The sequence below is a fragment of the Lucilia sericata genome, unplaced genomic scaffold (assembly GCF_015586225.1).
Source record: "Lucilia sericata isolate MDLA Ls3-8-SP2 unplaced genomic scaffold, ASM1558622v1 Contig001063F_arrow, whole genome shotgun sequence".
In the NCBI taxonomy this organism is placed as follows: domain Eukaryota; kingdom Metazoa; phylum Arthropoda; class Insecta; order Diptera; family Calliphoridae; genus Lucilia; species Lucilia sericata.
Genome location: NW_023995040.1, coordinates 43826 through 68302, shown reverse-complemented (window position 1 = coordinate 68302; position 24477 = coordinate 43826). Strand labels below are relative to the sequence as shown.

Sequence of the window (24477 nt, the reverse complement as noted above, 5' to 3'; positions counted from 1 at the left end):
CAACTTTTAAATCTTCTTTCTATGCACAAGGTGTTGCTTGTTCCAAACTAGAGCTTATCGTCTCATACCCACATAGCTAAGACGAAAGTTTTGAAAATTTTCTAAATTTCAGGCCATATTTTATAGTATTAATATGGTAAAATATTTCGTTGAAATGTCTATTCTAAATCCTTTCACACTCACTCATTTACTTACTAACGGATTCACTTACTTTGTTAGTTGGCTGCAAGTGCAACAGCAACAAAAACACTAACACATTGTACAAGTACTTTAATAATTCCTATGAAATGCTTTTATTCCTTCTTTTTTTCAGGTTGTCTTCATTGCATGTAGTATTTTGTTGCCGACAAACTCTCCGGTGAGTTGACAACACAATGTTCCAAAAAAAGGTTTATTTTATGGGATGTGTGTCCATAATGTTGTATATATGCATGAATGTATCTTAACAATGAATGTATCTGGTATATTTAGTAGTCACCTCATTTGCAACCTTTAAAATGTTTGAGTCCATTAAAATACCACAATGACAATTTAACAACTTGAAATCTAAGCATTGACCAGTGGAAGAAGAAACTCCAGCATAGGAGTAAGTATTATTTGAATTGTATAGAAACTTTATTTTTTTTTTCCAAATTCATATTTTAGATGCAAAGTTATAAATTATTGTCACAATGGGTATTAATGTATATTGTATGGGATACAAAGAAATTTAGGAACATTGAATGTCAGAGAAATAACTATGGAAATAAATGTAATGATTTTATTGTACTGAGTAGCAAATTTATAAAAATAAAATGAAAATTTATCGAAAATTTTTTATAAAAATAGAGCTTATTGAATGTTTATTGAAATTTTTCTATTAAATAAAATTTATCTAAAATTGTATACAAAAAAGTAAAAAAATCTACAAAAACAGAATTTAACAAAAATTTTCAACAAAAATGTAACATATATTTTTTATAAAAAGAAAAATTTTCTATAAATAGGAAATTTAACAAAAAGAAAATTTATTCGAAAATTTTCTTTAAAATGAAAACATCCTTTAAATAAAATATACGAAAAAATTTTATAAAAAGAACATTTATTTGAGAACTTTCTATAAAAGAAAAGTTAACCGAAAATTTTTTACAAAAAGAAAATTTAACCGAAAATTTTTTACAAAAAGAAAATTTAACCGAAAATTTTTTACAAAAAGAAAATTTAACTGAAAATTTTCTATAAATAGAAAGTTTATCAGAAAATTTTCTATAAAAACATAACTTATCCAAAAATTTTCTATAAAAACAAAATTTATCCGAAAATTTTCTATAAAAAGAAAATTTATTTGAAAACTTTCTATAAAAAGAAAATTTAACCGAAAATTTTTTACAAAAAGAATATTTATCTGAAAATTTTCCATAAAACGAAAATTTTCTATAAAAAAATTTATCAGAAAATTTTCCATAAAAAGAAAATTTATCCTAAAATTTTCTATAAAAAGAAAATTTATTCGAAAATTTTCTATAAAAAAATTTATTCGAAAATTTTCTATAAAAAAATTTATTCGAAAATTTTCTATAAAAAAATTTATAAAAAGAAAGTTATCCTAAAATTTTCTATAAAAAGAAAATTTATCCTAAAATTTTCTATAAAAAGAAAATTTATCCTAAAATTTTCTATAAAAAGAAAATTTACCGAAAATTTTTTACAAAAAGAAAATTTATCCGAAAATTTTCTATGAAAAAAAAAATTTGTCCGAAAATTTTCTATGAAAAAAAAAATTTTGTCCGAAAATTTTCTATAAAAAAAAATTATTCTAAAATTTTCTATAAAAAGAAATTGTATCCTAAAATTTTCTATAAAAAGAAAATTTGTCCAAAAATTTTCTATAAAAAGAAAATTTGTCCAAAAATTTTCTATAAAAAGAAAATTAAAAAAAATTATCCGAAATTTAAAAAAAAAGAAAATTTATCCGAAAATTTTCCATAAAAATGAAAATGTATCCGAAATTTTCCTTAAAAAATAAATTTTATCCGAAAATTTTCTATAAAATGACAATTTATCCGAAAATTTTCTATAAAAAGAAAATTTTCTATATAAAGAAAATTTATTTGAAAATTTTCTATAGAATTAAAATTTATACGAAAATTTTCTATAAAAAAGAAAATTTTTCAGAAAAATTTCTAAAAAAACAAATTTTTCCGAACATTTTTTATAAAAAGAAAATTTATCTGAATATTTTCTATAAAAAAGAAAATTTTTCAGAAATTTTTTTATAAAAAGAAAATTTTTGCGGAAAATTTTCTAGAATAAAATTTATAGAAGAATTTTCAAAAACAACATTTATTGAAATGTCCTGTCCATTGAATCAAAGTTTATCGAAAAAATTAATCAAAGTTCATCGAAAATTTAGTTTTAATTAAAATTTCTTAAAAAAATTTTAAAAAGAAAATTTATGGAGAATTTTCTATAAATAGAAAATTTATCAAAAATTTTCTATAAAAACATGTTTCAATGTTTTCCCTTAAAACAAAACTTATCGAGAGTTTTTATAAAAATTTATCGAAAATGAAAATTTATCGAAATTCTTCCAAAAGAAAAGTAGAAAATTTGTCAAAACGTTTTAAGAAAAAATTAAAAAAAAAAAGGAAAGTTTGTCGAACATTTTCCATTGGTAGAACATTTTTCGTAAATTGGTGGATCTTTAAGAGAAAAGCACCCAATTGAAACCTAAACTTATCTGAAACCAATCCCATTTAAATTTTTAATTTAAAAACATTTTCAAATTCTACAAAATTTAAATAATAGCCATTATTTCCTCATTTAAAAAGATATTTTTGTGCATGGATATCTAAAACTGTCTAAATGTCTCCACTCATCGTCGGTATGGTGTGTATTTTATAATCAAAGTATTTAACCTGTAAAAGCATTTCAACAATGTCGTCTTTTGTTCAGGACATTCTAATGAAAGGAGTGATGATCATAAATAAAATATACATTGTATAAATGGTATGAAAATGTATAGCGTAATGTATGTATGGGTGTCTTCTTCTGTCCTTCCATCCAAATGTCCCTGTCGCCCAACTAAAAGGTAAATATCGTATAGATACTATATACATTTGTATATGGATATGGATGGATAAAACAAAAAGACATTAAAGTGTGAATTGTAGTGATGACAACATACATTTCATTTCAGTTCATGTTATTGTTGTTGCTGTTGTTGTTGCCCTTGTTCATTCTTTTTGTGATTTGGGTGCAATTGAAGAATGCAAATGTGATACATGCCGCTCAATAAAGGTAGCCAAAGGCTTTTTAATTCACATAAAAGTAAAATGTGTGAATACAAGAGCAAAACAAAAAAAAAAAAAAAAAACAAGAAAATATGCTGAAGAGGAAAAATCAAACAAAAGTCTGTATCAATGCTCGCTCATACACAATGGTTAAAATGAAGAAAAAGTATGTGGACTCTAAGTGACATTCGGTAACAAACCGCATAAAATACGTAAAGTTACACCGAAACAAAAATGATATACAGTCAAACCTACTTAACAACACCAAATCACTTATCGCCCTGGATTTCATATTCCGGTAGTTAAATTGGGACATATTAAATGTTTCAGTGAAGTAATTAACCAGGGTTTACTGTATTTACGTGGACAGACGGACAAACGTAGGAACGGACAGATGAACAGCAAGACGGACAAAGTTAAAGTAAAGAAATTTGAACAAACGAAGAAATGTGACAGAGGTAGTGGACAAACAACGCAATAAGAACTAAACATATACAAAAACCGAAAATGTCGGTATTTCTTGTTACTTTTTTGTTGTGCATTTCAAACCGACCATGCTTGCCTTGCGATACTGTGAAATGTGTAACATTCATTCCGCAGGCATTTTCGTAACGTGGCAGTAGTTGGTAGCAGAAGCAACGGCAGTAAAGACATGATATGCAAAATGATACTTAACGATGACAAAAATGAAATAAACAAAAATAAGTGGAATCAGGTAAAACAAATAGAGCGGTTTGATCGGCAGAGGCCAACGATGGTAACGCTATACAACAGAATAATTAATAAAAGCTAGAAACCAAGTAAAGCACTGATTCAGTTATAACCATAATTTACACTTCTCCCTCAATTTACTTCAATTTACCTTCTCAATATTTGCTCTATAAAGTTTTGAGAATCCTATAGTATAATTCCTTTAAATAAATCCCAACCCAATGCTAAACCATAAATGCGCTCCTCAAAACCATAATGACAGCTTATGGCAATTGAACAAAAAGAAATAAAACTCATTCCTATTGACCATAAACAAATACTGATACGAACATTTCCAAATGTTATTTTTTTATTTCTTCTTCTACGCGACAAGTCCTCAGGTTCGGTTTATTTATACTTCAGTACAGCAAAGCGTTTCATTTTGTTGGTTGATTTCAATTGGATTGGGTTTTAGTTGGATTTGTTTGCTTTTTGTGGCAAAGAATAACTGACATCATACAAAGAAAAAGGTGGATTTTATTTGTATTATTGCTGGGCCAAGAACTAGAGCAGCAAACAAATAAACAAAACAGCAATAGAATTGTTGTTGAGTTGTGTGCTGAAAGCGACATAAAATAATTTATTTATTCTACATTTACTTATGAGCTCTCACTACAATAGAGATACAACTTGAACGACAACAATGACGACAATGCCACAGACTACTGCTATAGCAGTTTTTACCACTGCGATACGTAAACTGCGAAAGCACGTAGCCAACAGAAGAAGATAGGTACGTGGAAAAACCTGGACAATATGCAATGTTAAGTGTTGTGTGAGTGGTCTTTCAAAATAAATACATTTGTTTTTATAATAAAATTGCCATAGTTTTCTAAGCGTATACAAAGTGTATATTTCCCGGTTTTAAATTCAAATTTATTTTTTTCCTTTAGTTCCCTTTTTGTAGCGGTAGTGCAATAAAAAAAGAATTGAATTTGGAGTGTGTTGGTTGTGTTACACCGATGCGTAGAGGATTGAGGAATGCGAAACTTAAGTTACATACATACCGCCATTTTCTGTAGTCTCACTTTTTAAAAATCGATGGATGTAATCTCTCTCTCCAACCAACCAACAAACAAACAAACTAACTAACTAACTAACTAACTAACTAACTAACTAACTAACTAACTAACTAACTAACTAACTAACTAACTAACTAACTAACTAACTAACTAACACTAACTAACTAACTAACTAACTACTAACTAACTACTAACTACTAACTAACTAACTACTAACTAACTAACTAACTAACTAACTAACTAACTAACTACTACTAACTAACTAACTACTAACTAACTAACTAACTAACTAACTAACTAACTAACTAACTAACTAACTAACTAACTAACTAACTAACTACTAACTAACTAACTACTAACTACTAACTACTAACTAACTAACTACTAACTAACTAACTAACTACTACTAACTAACTAACTAACTAACTAACTACCTAACTAACTAACTAACTAACTAACTAACTAACTAACTAACTACTACTAACTAACTAACTACTAACTACTACTAACTAACTCTAACTAACTAACTACTAACTAACTAACTAACTAACTAACTACTAACTACTACTAACTAACTAACTAACTAACTAACTAACTAACTAACTACTAACTAACTAACTAACTACTACCTAACTAACTAACTAACTAACTAACTAACTAACTAACTAACTAACTAACTAACTAACTAACTACTAACTAACTAACTAACTAACTAACTAACTAACTAACTAACTAACTAACTAACTAACTAACTAACTAACTAACTAACTAACTAACTAACTAACTAACTAACTAAACTAACTAACTAACTAACTAACTAACTACCTACTAACTAACTAACACTAACAAACTAACAAACTAACTAACTAACTAACTAACTAACTAACTAACTAACTAACTAACTAACTAACTAACTAACTAACTAACTAACTACTAACTAACTAACTAACTAACTAACTAACTAACTAACTAACTACTAACTAACTAACTAACTAACTAACTAACTACACTAACTAACTACTAACTACTAACTAACTAACTAACTAATACTAACTACTAACTAACTAACTAACTAACTAACTAACTAACTAACTAACAAACTAACAAACTAACTAACTACAACTAACTACTAACTAACTAACTAACTAACTAACTACTAACTACTAACTAACTAACTAACTAACTACTAACTAACTACAACTACTAACTAACTAACTACTAACTAACTAACTAACTAACTAACTACTACTACTAACTAACTAACTAACTAACTAACTAACTAACTAACTAACTAACTAACTAACTAACTAACTAACTAACTAACTAATTAACTAACTAACTAACTAACTACTAACTAACTAACTAACTAACTAACTACTAACTAACTACTAACTAACTAACTAACTAACTAACTAACTAACTACTAACTAACTAACTAACTAACTAACTAACTAACTAACTAACTAACTAACTAACTACTAACTAACTAACTAACTAACTAACTAACTACTAACTAACTAACTAACTAACTACTAACTAACTAACTAACTAACTAACTAACTACTAACTAACTAACTAACTAACTAACTAACACTAACTAACTAACTAGCTAACTAACTTACTAACTAACTAGCTACCTAACTTACTCGGTAATGGTTTCTTAGGTTTATCGATTTTCTATAACGTTTGCCAACCTTGGTAATTTGGAATTGGAATTAGTTTTAGGCAATTTCGAGAATAAATAACAAAAAACCTGGAACATGTTTATGTTATTTAAAAGAAGAAGAAAACTATTAGAAACAGTGTAGTTCATGTAGATAAGTAATATCCAATTTTTTCCAATTGCAAATAGAAAAAAACATTTTCAATGCGTTAAGCTGAGCTACTTTGTATAGACTTTTGTCATACTAGAAACTAAAAAACTACTAACAACTAAAACTAGCACTATTCACATTGTATTCCAGCTGTTTTGTTGTGTCCAATCGAATGATTTGTGATGCCTTCTGTTTGCAAAACTTTACCGCATCGGTATTTTACCCGTCTTTTATTACCATTTATATTTCAATATTCTTTTTACACTGTTTTGCCATTCTCTCTCTCTCTATTTATATCGCTGGTCATACACAGCAATTGTTGTATACAAAAGTAACGAAAAGTTGCAGAATGAATGAAAAAGAAACTGTCACAAAAAAATTTATATATATTTTTGCCATTGATTGTTCAAACAAAAAGTAAGCAATCTTTAGCAGGATTATATTTTCCTACTCGTTTTAGTGTGTTTGCAAGTGTTGTAAACTATTTAAATAAGTGACTTGACTTCGATGCAATTGTAGTTTTTTATGTTTCAGAGTTTATTGGGTTTCTTCCATTTTTTCCTGACACTTTAAGGCCATAATGAGCATCTAGGTAATAGAGGGCGACAGGTAAATGATTAATAATTTATGGAGCATAACAGATTCTTTTCCAGAGTTAGTGACAGTAATTAGCAGTAGTATAGTTTAGGCACTAATGTATCGGTATTAATGGACTGGATTGACATTGAGTGAAATATATATAACAATTTTTAAGATGATCGTTGTTAAAGTGTATAAATTAGGAATTTAAAGATCGTCCAAACTATGTATGTATATGGAATACAGTGAACCGTTCAGTTCAGTTCAGCGCTAGTTCAGTTCGAGTTCAGTTCTAGTTCAGTTCTAGTTCAGTTCTAGTTCAGTTCTAGTTCAGTTCTAGTTCAGTTCTAGTTCAGTTCTAGTTCAGTTCTAGTTTCAGTTCTAGTTCAGTTCTAGTTCAGTTCTAGTTCAGTTCTAGTTCAGTTCTAGTTCAGTTCTAGTTCAGTTCTAGTTCAGTTCTAGTTCAGTTCTAGTTCAGTTTCTAGTTCAGTTCTAGTTCAGTTCTAGTTCAGTTCTAGTTCAGTTCTAGTTCAGTTCTAGTTCAGTTCTAGTTCAGTTCTAGTTCAGTTCTAGTTCAGTTCTAGTCAGTTCTAGTTCAGTTCTAGTTCAGTTTCTAGTTCATTCTAGTTCAGTTCTAGTTCAGTTCTAGTTCAGTTCTAGTTCAGTTCTAGTTCAGTTCTAGTTCAGTTCTAGTTCAGTTCTAGTTCAGTTCTAGTTCAGTTCTAGTTCAGTTTCTAGTTCAGTTCTAGTTCAATTCTAGTTCAGTTCTAGTTCAGTTCTAGTTCAGTTCTAGTTCAGTTCTAGTTCAGTTCTAGTTCAGTTCTAGTTCAGTTCTAGTTCTAGTTCAGTTCTAGTTCAGTTCTAGTTCTAGTTCAGTTTCTAGTTCAGTTCTAGTTCAGTTCTAGTTCTAGTTCTTTCAGTTCTAGTTCAGTTCTAGTTCTAGTTCTAGTTCAGTTCTAGTTCTAGTTCAGTTCTAGTTCTAGTTCTAGTTCTAGTTCAGTTCTAGTTCAGTTCTAGTTCAGTTCTAGTTCAGTTCTAGTTCAGTTCTAGTTCAGTTCTAGTTCAGTTTCTAGTTCAGTTCTAGTTCAGTTCTAGTTCAGTTCTAGTTCAGTTCTAGTTCAGTTCTAGTTCAGTTTAGTTCAGTTCTAGTTCAGTTCTAGTTCAGTTCTAGTTCAGTTCTAGTTCAGTTCTAGTTCAGTTCTTTTTAGTTCTAGTTCAGTTCTAGTTCAGTTCTAGTTCAGTTCTAGTTCAGTTCTAGTTCAGTTCTAGTTCAGTTCTAGTTCAGTTCTAGTTCAGTTCTAGTTCAGTTCTAGTTCAGTTCTAGTTCAGTTCTAGTTCAGTTCTAGTTCAGTTCTAGTTCAGTTCTAGTTCAGTTCTAGTTCAGTTCTAGTTCAGTTCTAGTTCAGTTCTAGTTCAGTTCTAGTTCAGTTCTAGTTCAGTTCTAGTTCAGTTCTAGTTCAGTTCTAGTTCAGTTCTAGTTCAGTTCTAGTTCAGTTCTAGTTCAGTTCTAGTTCAGTTCTAGTTCAGTTCTAGTTCAGTTCTAGTTCATTTCTATTCAGTTCTAGTTCAGTTCTAGTTCAGTTCTAGTTCAGTTCTAGTTCAGTTCTAGTTCAGTTCTAGTTCAGTTCTAGTTCAGTTCTAGTTCAGTTCTAGTTCAGTTCTAGTTCAGTTCTAGTTCTTCTAGTTCAGTTCTAGTTCAGTTCTAGTTCAGTTCTAGTTCAGTTCTAGTTCAGTTCTAGTTCAGTTCTAGTTCAGTTCTAGTTCAGTTCTAGTTCAGTTCTAGTTCAGTTCTAGTTCAGTTCTAGTTCAGTTCTAGTTCAGTTCTAGTTCAGTTCTAGTTCAGTTCTAGTTCAGTTCTAGTTCAGTTCTAGTTCAGTTCTAGTTCAGTTCTAGTTCAGTTCTAGTTCAGTTCTAGTTCAGTTCTAGTTCAGTTCTAGTTCAGTTCTAGTTCAGTTCTAGTTCAGTTCTAGTTCAGTTCTAGTTCAGTCTAGTTCAGTTCTAGTTCAGTTCTAGTTCAGTTCTAGTTCAGTTCTAGTTCAGTTCTAGTTCAGTTCTAGTTCAGTTCTAGTTCAGTTCTAGTTCAGTTCTAGTTCAGTTCTAGTTCAGTTCTAGTTCAGTTCTAGTTCAGTTCTAGTTCAGTTCTAGTTCAGTTCTAGTTCAGTTCTAGTTCAGTTTCTAGTTCAGTTCTAGTTCAGTTCTAGTTCAGTTCTAGTTCAGTTCTAGTTCAGTTCTAGTTCAGTTCTAGTTCAGTTCTAGTTCAGTTCTAGTTCAGTTCTAGTTCAGTTCTAGTTCAGTTCTAGTTCAGTTCTAGTTCAGTTCTAGTTCAGTTCTAGTTCAGTTCTAGTTCAGTTCTAGTTCAGTCTAGTTCAGTTCTAGTTCAGTAGTTCTGTTCTAGTTCAGTTCTAGTTCAGTTCTAGTTCAGTTCTAGTTCATTTAGTTCAGTTCTGTTCTTCTAGTTCTTCTAGTTCAGTTCTAGTTCAGTTCTAGTTCAGTTCTAGTTCAGTTCTAGTTCAGTTCTAGTTCAGTTCTAGTTCAGTTCTAGTTCAGTTCTAGTTCAGTTCTAGTTCAGTTGTTCAGTTCAGTTCTAGTTCAGTTCTAGTTCAGTTCTTCTAGTTCAGTTCTAGTTCAGTTCTAGTTCAGTTCTAGTTCAGTTCTAGTTCAGTTCTAGTTCAGTTCTAGTTCAGTTCTAGTTCAGTTCTAGTTCAGTTCTAGTTCAGTTCTAGTTCAGTTCAAGTTCTAGTTCAGTTCTAGTTCAGTTCTAGTTCAGTTCTAGTTCAGTTCTAGTCAGTTCTAGTTCAGTTCTAGTTCAGTTCTAGTTCAGTTCTAGTTCAGTTCTAGTTCAGTTCTAGTTCAGTTCTAGTTCAGATCTAGTTCAGTTCTGTAAAACACACTGAAAAATATTATTTTGCATATTTCTATTTACCCCGCATAACTATAATATTTATGCTCCATAAACATGTGCCTGTCATTTTTATGTTTCAGCTTCATAATTATTCAGATAATATTGTTTCTTATTTTAATAAAGTTCTATAATAAATTTAAAACAAAAGTAAAAAAAATAAAATAAGAACTTTTACTTAAGCCCCATAATAAAGCATGAAATTAAAATGTGCAATCAAAGTTAATACCAAAACGAAGACCAACAGCAGTCTGACATCTCACTACTTACCAACAATTTTACAGACCAACACAAATTGATAAAGTTCTTAACGAAATATGATACAGCCACAAAATTGTCATAAAAAATAGAACAAAAATATAAAAATGAAATACAAACTTTGCTAATAATTCTAATCCTGTGACGAATTTTAGACTTTTCAAAAAATTATTTGTGGGTTTTTCTTTTTGTGATTCTATTGTAATTTTTTTTTGCCAACCACCACCAACAACATTAAATTTTATATTTGTTTCGTAGTAAAGTTCTAATTTGGTGGCTATTTAAAAAAACATGTCACATAATCCTGAAAAGAAGCAACAAAAAAGAAAAACCAAACAGAAAGTAAAACAAATACAACAAGCATACACAGGATGAAGAAACTTAGGGAAGAATAAATACATAGAATGGATGTTGGCTGTGAAATGTGAAATAAAAAGTAAGTCATAACAAAATAATAAACCTACTGCTACTGCCACCAACTAAAAGATGAAGACTTGGTTTCATTCTGACAAGCGAAACATTTTGGCCAACTAGCGAAAATGGGGAGCGCCAACGAAACAAAAGAAACAAATTCTATATAAATGACATCTCATTTATGAAGACTTGTGAAACGTAAGAAAAAAACCCAAATGAAAATGAGGAAGCTTAAAGGAAGTAAAATATAAAAAAATATAGTAAAAGAAAAAATACAGGAAGATGCATGTTTGTATGAGATAAAACACACACACATACTAACATGTAGACATTAGAAATCTACTTGAAAAAAATCTAATAATGAATTCATTCATTTTTGTAAAATGCAGAAAAAATGGGCGAAAAATATAGAAAAAAATTATGCATTCAAAGCAGGTTGTTAAGAGTGAAAAACGAAAAAAAGGAACATTTTGCGTTTTTTTTATAAAGGATAAGGGAAAAGGGAATTTCCTATATTAAAAGTTCCAAAAATTTTCTCTTACAGAATTTCGTTTTATAAGAACCGTATCCATTTAATCCATGATTTCTGACTTCATATTGTAGAACATTAAAAAAGTACCATATGAAGAAGGAAAATGTACTAAAGATTTCTGTTATACCTAGGGTTTATTGAGTCATTATACCCTACACCACTATAGTGGGGAGGGTATTATACGTTTGTGCTGATGTTTGTAACACACAAAAATATTGGTCCTACACCCACCTTCAAGTATACCGATCGACTCACATTTTGAGTCGATTAAGACATGTCCGTCCGTCCGTCTGTCCGGCTGGCTGGCTGTCCATGTAAACCTTGTGCGCAATTTTCAAGATAATTTGATGAAATTTGGACCAAGCATGTTTTTTGGCACAAGGACGAAGCCTATTGAAAATGGTTGAAATCGGTCCATTATTTTACCTAGGCCCCATACAACCGTACCACCCGATTTGGGCTTTTTATGCCATAATTACGTCAAATATGCTATTATCTCTCTAAAAATTGGCACAAATAAGTTTTATATAAGTATAAATGACACTGCAGATTTTCGTAATGATCGGCCCTTATTTGACCCTAGCCCCCTTCAAAAAATGTCTTAAACGTCTAAAATTGATTTGTAACCATTTGTATCGCAATGAAACACAACATAATTAACTATTATTTACAAATATATCCTTTTCCCAAATTTAATGAGGATCGGCCCATGTTTGACCTATACTCCTATATAAAGCCTCATTTAGAAAATTAGTTTTTTATAAATAAATTGCTTAAATACTTTGGAATTAAGGTAAAATTCAACATAAAAGTTTCTTTGTGAAAAATAAAAATTTTTAAAATATACTCATGGTGTAGGATTATATGGCCGGCCATGCCCGACTATACTTTCCTATTTGTTTTAAATATTAAGATTCTAGGTTCTTGATTTGTTATGAATGTTTTTTATTTTTAATCTGCAGAAATCACTTTTTCCCCCACCCAAGCAAAAATGATAACAATACTCATATATAAAACAACACGTATGTAGAAGTTCTTCATCATCAACACTAGTCATAGTACACGTCATAAAGGATTTAAACTCGAACACCCCCCAGAACCTTATACCAGCACATGTTCTAATACACTTGCACCCACCAAAACCCAACACAAAGGCATAGAAGAGGAAGTAGAAAGAAGTAAATACGTTTCTGAACTCCAAACAACATTGTCAGTTAGTAAAAACGTGCTTTACACAAGAATGAATGAACGAACGAACGGAAAAATTCAAAAAAGCAAAAAAAAAAAAAATTAGGAAAGAAAAAGGAAAAAATATTCCTAATTCTTGTACATTTTATACTTGACAGTAGTGGTAATAATAGTATGATTTGAAAAAGAAAAAAAAACAAGAATCCCACACCGTGGAAGATGGAAATATTGTTAACCCCACCCACTTAACACAGTACGAAAAAAGGGCCTGTATAAGGTGAAAGGAGGCAATGATTCGAATGCAAAAGTACAACAACAAAATACAAACACACATACACATACACATACAGTTATTACTAAAAAGAGATAGAAAGGAAAATCATTTCGTTTTGTTGAACAAACACAAACGTGTTCAGCATGGCTAATATGGGCAAATATTTATATTGGTTTTTATAACAAACGATGTCATATTCATCAGCCAAACTAATGCGGGGGACTCAAAAGATGGACGTGATCTACCATCATACGAGAACATTCACTCATTCAATACATAACAGTAGGCAGGCAGGCAGATAGATAGATGTTTAAACAGTGTCAGTCAATAGTTGTATGAAAATGTGTAGGTTTCTTAATTTTTATATTTTGGGCCACATCTATCTTTGTCCTCTAAACATCCATACACATATGTACATCTGTTTTTAACTCTAAAAAGGGAACTAAGTAAACCTTGTAGAGAAACCTCTGTCAATTATTTACCTTGAAGCTATTTTCATATGTGAGGGTCAAAAGAGTAACGTATTCATGTCACATTATTTGACAAGTTCAATCTCTAGTTAAAGACCTTTTCTCCTACTCCAATCATTAGTAGAAAAAAATGTCTTTCAAATTTCTTTGTTTAGTTCTTGAGGTAAATATAAATGTTTCATCACTTTTACTTTCAAATTTCTTAATATTTGTTGCTTGTAGGTAGTTTTGGCAATTAGGGGAAATGTGAGCAGGAATGAGTATACAAAAGTACCAAAATCGAAGAGTACAAAAAGGTAATTTTGTCTGTCAAAGAGTCAACTTCAACGTCTCCTAACTCTGCTAGTTCTAATATCATATACGTATCTTAGCTGGATTCAAACCACACGATCAAAAAAAAAATGGAGAGTATATTGATGTTGTCATTCCGTTTGTAACATATCGAATTATTGGTCGTAGACCCTCAAATGTACATGTATTAGCAGCATCTCCTTAATGTGTGACTTTAGCAGAGCACAGTGGGGCAGAATGGAAATTTTTTGGAAATAAATCTGGAATTTCTAAACGGCTGATCCGATCGGGATAAAATTTGGCGTGAGCGTAGCCAAGGAGTATTCGAGTTTAAGTTTTGAAGATGAACCCTGCAGATGCCCCAGGGACGGCGCTGTGGCGGCTCAAAGTAGGGTACCTACGACATGTAAAATTGTTAAACTCGTGCCATTTTTTTGTTTTTCACCCAAATACAAAGATTTTTATATTTTGTGAAAGCGCTCGACGAGATCTTGAAAAAACATGCTTGGACATACTACTTATCTCTTATAATATCCGAGTTATAGGCATTTAAGAATTTAGTGATACAAAATTTACCATACCTTGGTCCGCCTTTTTTTGAATACCGGGCGTAATTTTGGACCAAATGGACTCAATTTTTTCTTGTTAGTTAGACAACAAAATTTCCAATAATATACAAAAAATTTCAGATCAATATCGTTTACAGATCCAAAAATATACGTTTTTTAATTTAAAAATTCAAAAATTTTTAGATTTTTGGCGTTTTTTTGCCAAAAATGTGTCTTACCTCTTTTATTAATAAAATAAAATTTTTATTAAGAACATATAACAATTTTATAGTTTTCTAAAAGGTATCTTTACGCAGAACGCTTTGGCGTAAAAAACTAGTCCTATTTTTTGAAAATGTTGCCACTGCGTCCATCCGAATATGACCTATTTTTTATCAAAACTTCAACTTTGGGCGACATGTTCTAAAATCCCAAAGCTGGGATCAGAAAACTGAAAGCAGTTTTGGAAACCTCAATATGTTTTCTATTTACTCCAAAAGTATTTTCCCAGCCCTGAAAGAAATGTGGACCCTATGGGCAAAAAAGTAAAAAATCCCATTTTTGGGATTTTCATTCCTATTTTTGGGAATTGCGGGATGCCCTTTGACCTTTTCAATTTTTTTTTGCATATTCTTATTTGAAATGACAAATTTAACAAGCGTTGAAAATTTCATTGAGTTTTGTTCATAAATAAAGATTTTGTCATATATTACATATTTGTTTAATTTCTAAAACTATGATTTATATCAACATTTTAATAGGATCGCAGATAGCTACAACAATTTAGTCCATATTTATCCCTTAATATCATTTTTTAGTTAGATATGGAAATTCTCGACCCTTTACAAAAAATTTCAAGCCAATATCTCAATTACATTCAAAAATATGTTCATTTAAACCTGTGTCCTTTAATTTCATCTTTTTCATATTTTAGTATTAAGTATGACAGCATATATTTAAATCTTATATTTACCTATTTTCTATTTGTTTGCTTATCCTTATAATTGAAAGGTCCTATTATGCTTAAATTTTCAAAAATTTATAACTATTTTTTACCTAAATTTGTTCGACAGATCATTTCGTTCTGTTTCGTTTATGATCATGTAGGTAAAAATGTACAGGTAATGATAATTTCGATTCATTCACTAATAAGAAATATCAATGACTGAATTACAGGTTATAGTAATATAGTCCTAAATGTTAATAGGTAGACAATTCGTAATTTTTTACTTTGGAATACCTGTATCGGAAATGACAAGAATTGGTATATAAGTAAACTTCTCAGATTTTAAGTACCATATTTAATAAATCTACAATGAAGATTACATTAAAGTACGAAGAGTTGTGTTCCGTTTTATGGAGTATATCTTCAAAAGGGCCAGAAAGAATTGAAGACATTTCAAATTATATAAAAACTACATATAGTAGAAAAGTAGACAAAACAGGCATATCAAAAATTGAAAACTTTTTAAAACTTTTTGATGTAAAAAGTAAGTCTGTGGATGGAAATCAAAAGAAATTTCGATTAAAATTTTGTAGTTGGATGGAAACTACTACGGAAATCTCAACTTACAACACATCAATAGGAGCGCCTTGCAAGTCATACGAAGACTTATGTTCAAGGTAAAAAAGAAGAGGGTCACACAAAAACTTTTTTCAATCTCAAATGAGGAAATTGCTGATACATTTAACGAAATGCTGAAAAAGGAAAACCAATATATGGATGTCGTACATATTGCAACTATTCTTCCTAATGCATCACCAAAACGACTTAAGCGAATTGTGGAAAGTATACCAACTCCAACATCATAATCAAATTTTACTGAAGAGAAAGCAATAGCGCTTATGTTGGAACTGGGTCTCAGTCGAAATAAGTACCAAATATTAAGAAAAGCTCTGCATGAAAAAGGACACAATATATTACCATCATACAAGGCGATCCAGGAAAAAAAAAAACAAACTATCCTACTAAATCAACAAAAAATAATGAAGAATTGAAAGAACTGAGAGCTGCGGAAAAAAGCAGAATCCAAGAAGAATTTAAAGTTCAGATGGGATTAAACATCGACAAACCACTAGTACAAATGACGGTAATACGTCGAGAAGGTTTTTTCGTGATTTTGAAATTACTTCAAAAATAACTGGAATCGACAAGGAGTTGCTTCGAAGAGTTAAAACTATTTTAATGGCACTGAATAGTAAACATAAAATTAATGAAAATCAATTTGGGGAATACACATCTGAAATTTCTAAATTACTTGTATCTCTGTATCCATGGAGGGAACTAACACCAACAGTACACAAAGTATTGTGTCATGGTCAAATAATAATTGAATCGAATATTCTTCCACTTGGAGAGTTAACAGAAGAAGCCCAGGAAGCGAGGAATCGAGATTTTAAGCATGTTCAACTATTCAGCTCAAGAAAATGCTCCAGCCAATCACAGAATGAAGATATTTTTAATAGTTTACTTCTATCTTCTGATCCTGTTCTTTCAACTATGCGAAAAAGATGGATTTGTTATGAAACTCTATCATCTCAAAACAAGGAAGATTTAAAGGACTTATATTACCTTCTGGATATGTATACCGATATGACAGATTATTTTATAGAAAATAAGTAGTGTTAGGAATTAACTATATAAGTAGGTTGTAAGAATTAATTGTATTATGTTTAAGATAAACAGTTCAAATAAAAAAAGCTATTATACTAACTGATGATATTGTATTAAATTGTGTTTTATATTTCGGTGGGCGGGAAAGGTAATTTGTGTGGGGTGATTTAGGTGTTGTTGTGCGTGGCTCATAATAAAATTATAATTTTTTTATTTAATATACAATATTATAATAAAATAATTAACTAAATAATTTTTAAAAATTGTCCAAATATTTTATTCAACACCAAATGTATGTTCTGTCATACTTAATACTAAAATATGAAAAAGATGAAATTAAAGGACACAGGTTTAAATGAACATATTTTTGAATGTAATTGAGATATTGGCTTGAAATTTTTTGTAAAGGGTCGAGAATTTCCATATCTAACTAAAAATTAAGGGATAAATATGGACTAAATTGTTGTAGCTATCTGCGATCCTATTAAAATGTTGATATAAATCATAGTTTTAGAAATTAAACAAATATGTAATATATGACAAAATCTTTATTTATGAACAAAACTCAATGAAATTTTCAACGCTTGTTAAATTTGTCATTTCAAATAAGAATATGCAAAAAAAAAAATTGAAAAGGTCAAAGGGCATCCCGCAATTCTCAAAAATAGGAATGAAAATCCCAAAAATGGGATTTTTTACTTTTTTGCCCATAGGGTCCACATTTCTTTCAGGGCTGGGAAAATACTTTTGGAGTAAATAGAAAACATATTGAGGTTTCCAAAACTGCTTTCAGTTTTCTGATCCCAGCTTTGGGATTTTAGAACATGTCGCCCAAAGTTGAAGTTTTGGTAAAAAATAGGTCATATTCGGAAGGACGCAGTGGCAACATTTTCAAAAAATAGGACAAGTTTTTTACGCCAAAGCGTTCTGCGTAAAGATACCTTTTAGAAAACTATAAAATTGTTATATGTTCTTAATAAAAAATTTATTTTATTAATAAAAGAGTTAAGACACATTTTTGGCAAAAAAACGCCAAAAATCTAAAATTTTTTGAATTTTTAAATTAAAAAACGTATATTTTTGGATCTGTAAACGATATTGATCTGAAATTTTTTGTATATTATTGGAAATTTTGTTGTCTAACTAACAAGAAAAAATTGAGTCCATTTGGTCCAAAATTACGCCCGGTATTCAAAAAAAGGCGGACCAAGGTATGGTAAATTTTGTATCACTAAATTTTTAAATGCCTATAACTCGGATATTATAAGAGATAAGTAGTATGTCCAAGCATGTTTTTTCAAGATCTCGTCGAGCGCTTTCACAAAATATAAAAATCTTTGTATTTGGGTGAAAAACAAAAAAATGGCACGAGTTTAAAAATTTTACATGTCGTAGGTACCCTACTTTGAGCCGCCACAGCGCCGTCCCTGGGGCATCTGCAGGGTTCATCTTCAAAACTTAAACTCGAATACTCCTTGGCTACGCTCACGCCAAATTTTATCCCGATCGGATCAGCCGTTTAGAAATGCCATATTTATTTCCAAAAAATTTCCATTCTGCCCCACTGTGCAGAGTAATGAAATTTGACACAAACAGGGAGATCATATACTCTCTTTCAAATTTTATAAGGATCGTTCCACAATTTACCCCCCAAATCATCTTAGAGAAAAACACTTCAGATAGGCTAAAGGTATTACGAAATAATTTGTTTACCGATCGTAATATAATTTTATATTTCTGATCTTCACAACACGAAAACAAATTGACAAAGTTCTCCTCTCAGAGGCGATGGAAGTGTCAAAAATTTAAGCTTTCATTCTAGAACACAAAGTTCTAAACACACAATACACATGCAGTGATAGAACTGAAAATCTTCTAGAATTTTTCATATTTAGTTAAGCTTCGATTTTTTCCTCACAGAGATGATACAAGTCTAGAATTACACTGAGTTCAAGTTCATCCAATTTTTTGTAATGCCGGCCTTTCATGGCTAAAGCTTACTTTCATTCTTGCAAACGCTCAGAGATCTTCTGCATGATCGAATATGTTATCCTCTTAAAATAGATGTAACTTATATAGATTATAAAACTCATCCCACATTATATTGGTAGATCTGGAGATTATCAACACCACTTTTCTCAACTAGTTAGATCTTGCAAAAGCTTAGCGATCTTATGCATGATCAAACTTGACTTTCCGGTAAAGTTGGAGAGTCACGGAGAAGTATTTATTCTAAAGCATAGAGTCTGTAAAACGCATCCCTTAATTGGACAACAATTGATCAACTTACAGGACTTATATGGTTATAACTGGTGGTGTCATCGTCCTTATTCGGTAAGCTTTAAGTTTTAAGTTTCACAAGTTTCTGATCTTTAAATCCTGATGCTTCTTCAAAACTAAAAACATATTAAACAGTAAGCGGGTTCCTATTATTTCTTATTCCCATTTTGGTACCAGATGTTCGTATATTTTACATCTGTAGTTCCTACTGCTACTTATCTCGGAGACTGCTTATGGGTATATGTTTCAAATTATTTCAAATTTAGTCCTTAAATTAGGGGAACTTCTAAATTACCGTGATTAATTCTATTGTATCAAATACTTCTTGATAAGGCTAGATCATTTACAGTTCTACAGTTCTTGCAACAGACATTTATATCATTAAGTCGATTGATTGACTTCACCAACTTTTGTCTCATTAGGTATTTTTGGTGTGAAGATCTAATGGTAGTGGGATGGAACTCAGTATCTTCTAGACTTCCGGATCAGAATTACGATATCTATCATTGGCAATATGTAATTGGATAAAGAAATATTATTGATGGATCTATTCAGATGTGTAATAAGTCAAGAACATACTCATATACTGGCACATTCTTAAATGATTTAGTATCAGAGTACTTTTCGAATAGTACCAAATATCAAGCAACACTCCTAACGCAAAACCCACACACATTCACATAAGTAATTTTGATAACGATGAGTTTGTTAATAGTTACGGGAATGAGATCATGAGAGATGATGTTAAATACGAAAACTTGTCCGTTTAAGTTTAAACACGTAGAACGCGTCTGGAATACGTTAATTATCTAAACATTAAAGGAATGCGTGCACATTTCACTCGAATCTATTATGTATATTAAAATGGAAAACTAAAACTACTTCTCCACTACATATACACAACAATGACAGTCCCATATGTTTAATCCTTAGATTAATTCCCCCCAAAAATATGTTGAAAGGGGGGGGAAGAAAGAAACAACAAGAATAATTCAACAAATTTTCTTTGTTTTTGATGTATTTGCTACAAGAGTGTTAACACAAACAATCCAAATCATCTAGCTAAAGAAGTTAAAGAGCTTAATTTAAGAAAATTCTATGCAGGGTTATTTTAGGCCTTTCTCGCCCCCCTCCCCTTCCCTGTTCGTCTTTCAACAGTTTGATTTGAACCTTTTTGTATTTCTTTTAATTTTTTTTTTGCTCTTCATCATCTTTCTTAAGAAAATAACTAATATTTGTTCATTAAGCTGGGGCCACAAAAATTAAATAAACATGACTTTTTGCTTGAATTTCAAGAGTGTAAAGAAAGTTTTTACGGCACGCATTTTCCCCTAGTATGCACGACTGACGGAACACAAAAGGTTTTTCAATTTCTTTTTTCATCTTCATCTTGCTTGCTATGCTTTTGAATGGTTATAATTAGTGTGATGTGATAATTGAATTCAAAGGAAATTGTAAATGTTTCAAATGTTTATCAGGCCTCAGTTGTATGAGTATTTTTCTTTTTGCGAATAAAGGAAGGTTTTAATATTTATTTAACGTCTTTATTAATAAAAATATTTTGTTTTTGTGGGGAATAATATTTTCATGAAATTTTTATGAAGCATTTGTAAGATTTGATAAATTTTTACGATTAAGGGAGATTTGGGATGGAAAAGAGGTTTGAGGATTTTGGGTTATTTAATTATTAACTGGTATTGAAATGCTAAAAACGTTTAGAAAATAAATGCGTTTAAGGTTTTTAATTTTTATTCGTGTCGTGATAAGAATGAAATATTTCATTATAATTTCTAAGGCGAACTAGTTCTGCAGTAGTTTTCGTTCAAACCTCTTTTATAAAGTTCATCTTAAATTTCACATTTTCCTTGTTGAAAAAAATCTTTTGCAATATCTAGATTTTCGACAAAACATTCTCCTTAAATAGCAAATGTTCGTAAATATTCGCGAGAATTTTTTAAAAACCAAATTTCAAATTGCTCAATGTAGGATAAGACTGCATTTAATGATCTAATATAAAACTGCTTTGAAAATTTAAAAACCAGTATTTTTGGGTAAAAGTTTAGGTAATACCAAATGTTCGTGAGTATTCGCGAGAAGTTTTGTTGAAATTTAAACTTACATTGCTTAAAAAAAAGATTTCAGTTTTTCACTTAATTTTTTTCTTGCGTATAAGTTTAAAGTTTTTCATGAATGACTCCTGCCTAAAACATTATTCCATTTTCCAAATGTATTTAAAACTTAGCTGTTGCCAAACTTTTTAATTTAACCCCCCATTACAGTGCAATATTAAGTAGTTTAATTAAAATCTTAAGAAAAAAAATCTTAAACCAAAATTTCAAGTTAAAAAGTTTATTGACTCTACAATTAGCAACAACTTGAAAGATGCAAGCAAAATGTAGAAGTTTTATTTCTTCACTTAGAAATTTACTGAGGAAGCGCTGTTGAAAACATTAAAGTTGATTTTCGCTCAAATCTTTGAAATGTTTCAAGTTTTTTGCATTCAAATTGAATTGAAATTATGTTGTTATTTAAAGCACGTTTTCAATTACACTAAACAGATTTTTTTATTTTTTGTGGGTTCCTTTTTAGCAAACATTCTAAAAGTCAGATTTTAGCTTTAACCTAAAGTAGCTGACAAGAAGTAGAGATAGAGAAGCGATAGGCAGAACAGACAGAGTACAGAGCTTTCTGTATTATTCTGCTGCATATGGTCCTACCATCTCTTAGTGTACGAAAATTAGCGAAAGCTTTTTTGTGTTTACACGATCCCTTAAATGCTTGAAAGCATTCCAGTTTTGACTATACATGATCTATCTATAGTTAATTCGTTAGTTAGTTAGAAGCTTTTCTCAGCGCAGTGGCACGAAAGCTTTTTTAGTGTTCCTTTAAATACTTGAACTTTGATGATCTATCTACAGTATGTTAGTTACTTAGTTGTTAGTTAGTTAGTTAGTTAGTTAGTTAGTTAGTTAGGTAGTAGTTAGTTAGTTAGTTAGTTAGTTAGTTAGTTAGTTAGTTAGTTAGTTAGTTAGTTAGTTAGTTATAGTTAGTTAGTAGTTAGTTAGTTAGTTAGTTAGTTAGTTAGTTAGTTAGTAGTTAGTTAGTTAGTTAGTTAGTTAGTTAGTTAGTTAGTTAGTTAGTTAGTTAGTTAGTTAGTTAGTTAGTTAGTTAGTTAGTAGTTAGTTAGTTAGTAGTTAGTTAGTTAGTTAGTTAGTTAGTTAGTTAGTTAGTTAGTTAGTTAGTTAGTTAGTTAGTTAGTTAGTTAGTTAGTTAGTTAGTTAGTTAGTAGTTAGTTAGTTAGTTAGTTCGTTAGTTAGTTAGTTAGTTAGTTAGTTAGTTAGTAGTTAGTTAGTAGTTAGTTAGTTAGTTAGTTAGTTAGTAGTTAGTTAGTTAGTTAGTTAGTTAGTAGTTAGTAGTTAGTTAGTTAGTTAGTTAGTTAGTTAGTTAGTTAGTTAGTTAGTTAGTTAGTTAGTTAGTTAGTTAGTTAGTTAGTTAGTTAGTTAGTTAGTTAGTTAGTTAGTTAGTTAGGTAGTTAGTTAGTTAGTTAGTTAGTTAGTTAGTTAGTTAGTTAGTTAGTTAGTTAGTTAGTTAGTTAGTTAGTAGTTAGTTAGTTAGTTAGTTAGTAGTTAGTTAGTTAGTTAGTTAGTTAGTTAGTAGTTAGTTAGTTAGTTAGTTAGTTAGTTAGTTAGTAGTTAGTTAGTAGTTAGTTAGTTAGTTAGTTAGTTAGTTAGTTAGTTAGTTAGTAGTTAGTTAGTTAGTTAGTTAGTTAGTTAGTTAGTTAGTTAGTTAGTTAGTTAGTTAGTTAGTAGTTAGTTAGTTAGTTAGTTAGTTAGTTAGTTAGTTAGTTAGTTAGTAGTTAGTAGTTAGTAGTTAGTTAGTTAGTTAGTTAGTTAGTTAGTTAGTTAGTTAGTTAGTTAGTTAGTTAGTAGTTAGTTAGTTAGTTAGTTAGTTAGTAGTTAGTTAGTTAGTTAGTTAGTTAGTTAGTTAGTTAGTTAGTTAGTTAGTTAGTTAGTTAGTTAGTTAGTTAGTTAGTTAGTTAGTTAGTTAGTTAGTTAGTTAGTTAGTTAATTAATTTCATGTGACGAAATACTGCTGGGCCACTACCCGACCTGCTGTGCGCTCCTTTACCAGAATGGAACCCACGACCTCCGGTCTACATATTCTACAAAAGAGCTTTTTTGATCATAAAAGCTTATTTATAATTATTTCCTCTTTATGAAAAAAGTTTCCCTCTCTCTGAAATAAATTTGTACAACTTTTCTCTCATTTAATTTATTTCCACACAACCTTTTAAATTCGACCTCGTCTCCATCGCCAGCCAGCACCTTTATTATATTTACAAATTTATTTTGCGTGTGCATTTTATCGCCTTATTTACTGTTACACATTCGTTACGGGGTTTTCTTTAATTTCCCATTTTTTCCGATTTTATTTCATATTTGCTTTATTTTGAGTGTATAACGTTTGATTAATTGAATTGAAAAATGAAGAAAAATAAAGATTGAAATACACTGTGTACCTTCAAAGTTGGCTGCGTGTTGATTGCTCGTTTGCTGTCGTATATTTTTCTTATTTCAATTTCTTTTTTGAGGAAAGCAAAAATTTTATTACTTTATTTCATTTTTGCTGAACCTTTCATTTAATTTCTCAAATGTTTCATTTATTCATTTATTTCTTTTTCTTACAAACGAGAAGTCAGTCAACGTCATCATCTTTTGATTTTGTTGTATCGATAGCATTGTTAAGTTTCATAAATCTTTTTACGTTCTATTTTTTTTTTGTTTCCTTCATATTCTTGTTTGTTTATTATTCCTTTATTATTGTTATTATTGTAGTTGTTGCTATTCCTTCCGATATCGATCTATTAAAATAATTGTGTGGTTTTGTGTTATTTCCTTTTTACAGGATATTACATTGACAATTGATGTGTAATAATTAACATTGATTAAGACATTGTTGGTAAAATGAAAAGAAATGAGAGTGGGAGTGGGGATAGAAGAAAATGTTGAAGGTGAAGATATCAATGAATACCTTTGGTTTGTTTTGATGCTTGTTGAAAGTTGTTGGTAATATTGAATAACGTGACTCAAGATTATGTGCAGTAGGATGAATGAAAAAATAATATGTGGAACAGTCCAACAAAGGAGAAACTTCCAATGAAGCAGAGAAAAAATATATTGAATATGTATATCTTTAAAAAACCATAATGTTCTTTCCAAAATTGAAGAAGTAAGAATCTCACTGTATATAAAAAAAAAAACAATTTGTTTTT

General features: G+C 29.9%; 1 long non-coding RNA gene across 1 annotated transcript; it reads left to right on the top strand.

Moving 5' to 3' along the window:
• The first annotated feature begins 312 nt into the window (after positions 1–312).
• Positions 313–779, top strand: LOC119609821. The gene is made up of 3 exons (XR_005231955.1): positions 313–358; positions 472–586; positions 646–779. It is a non-coding gene; the product is annotated as an uncharacterized LOC119609821 (long non-coding RNA).
• Positions 780–24477: the final 23698 nt, after the last annotated feature.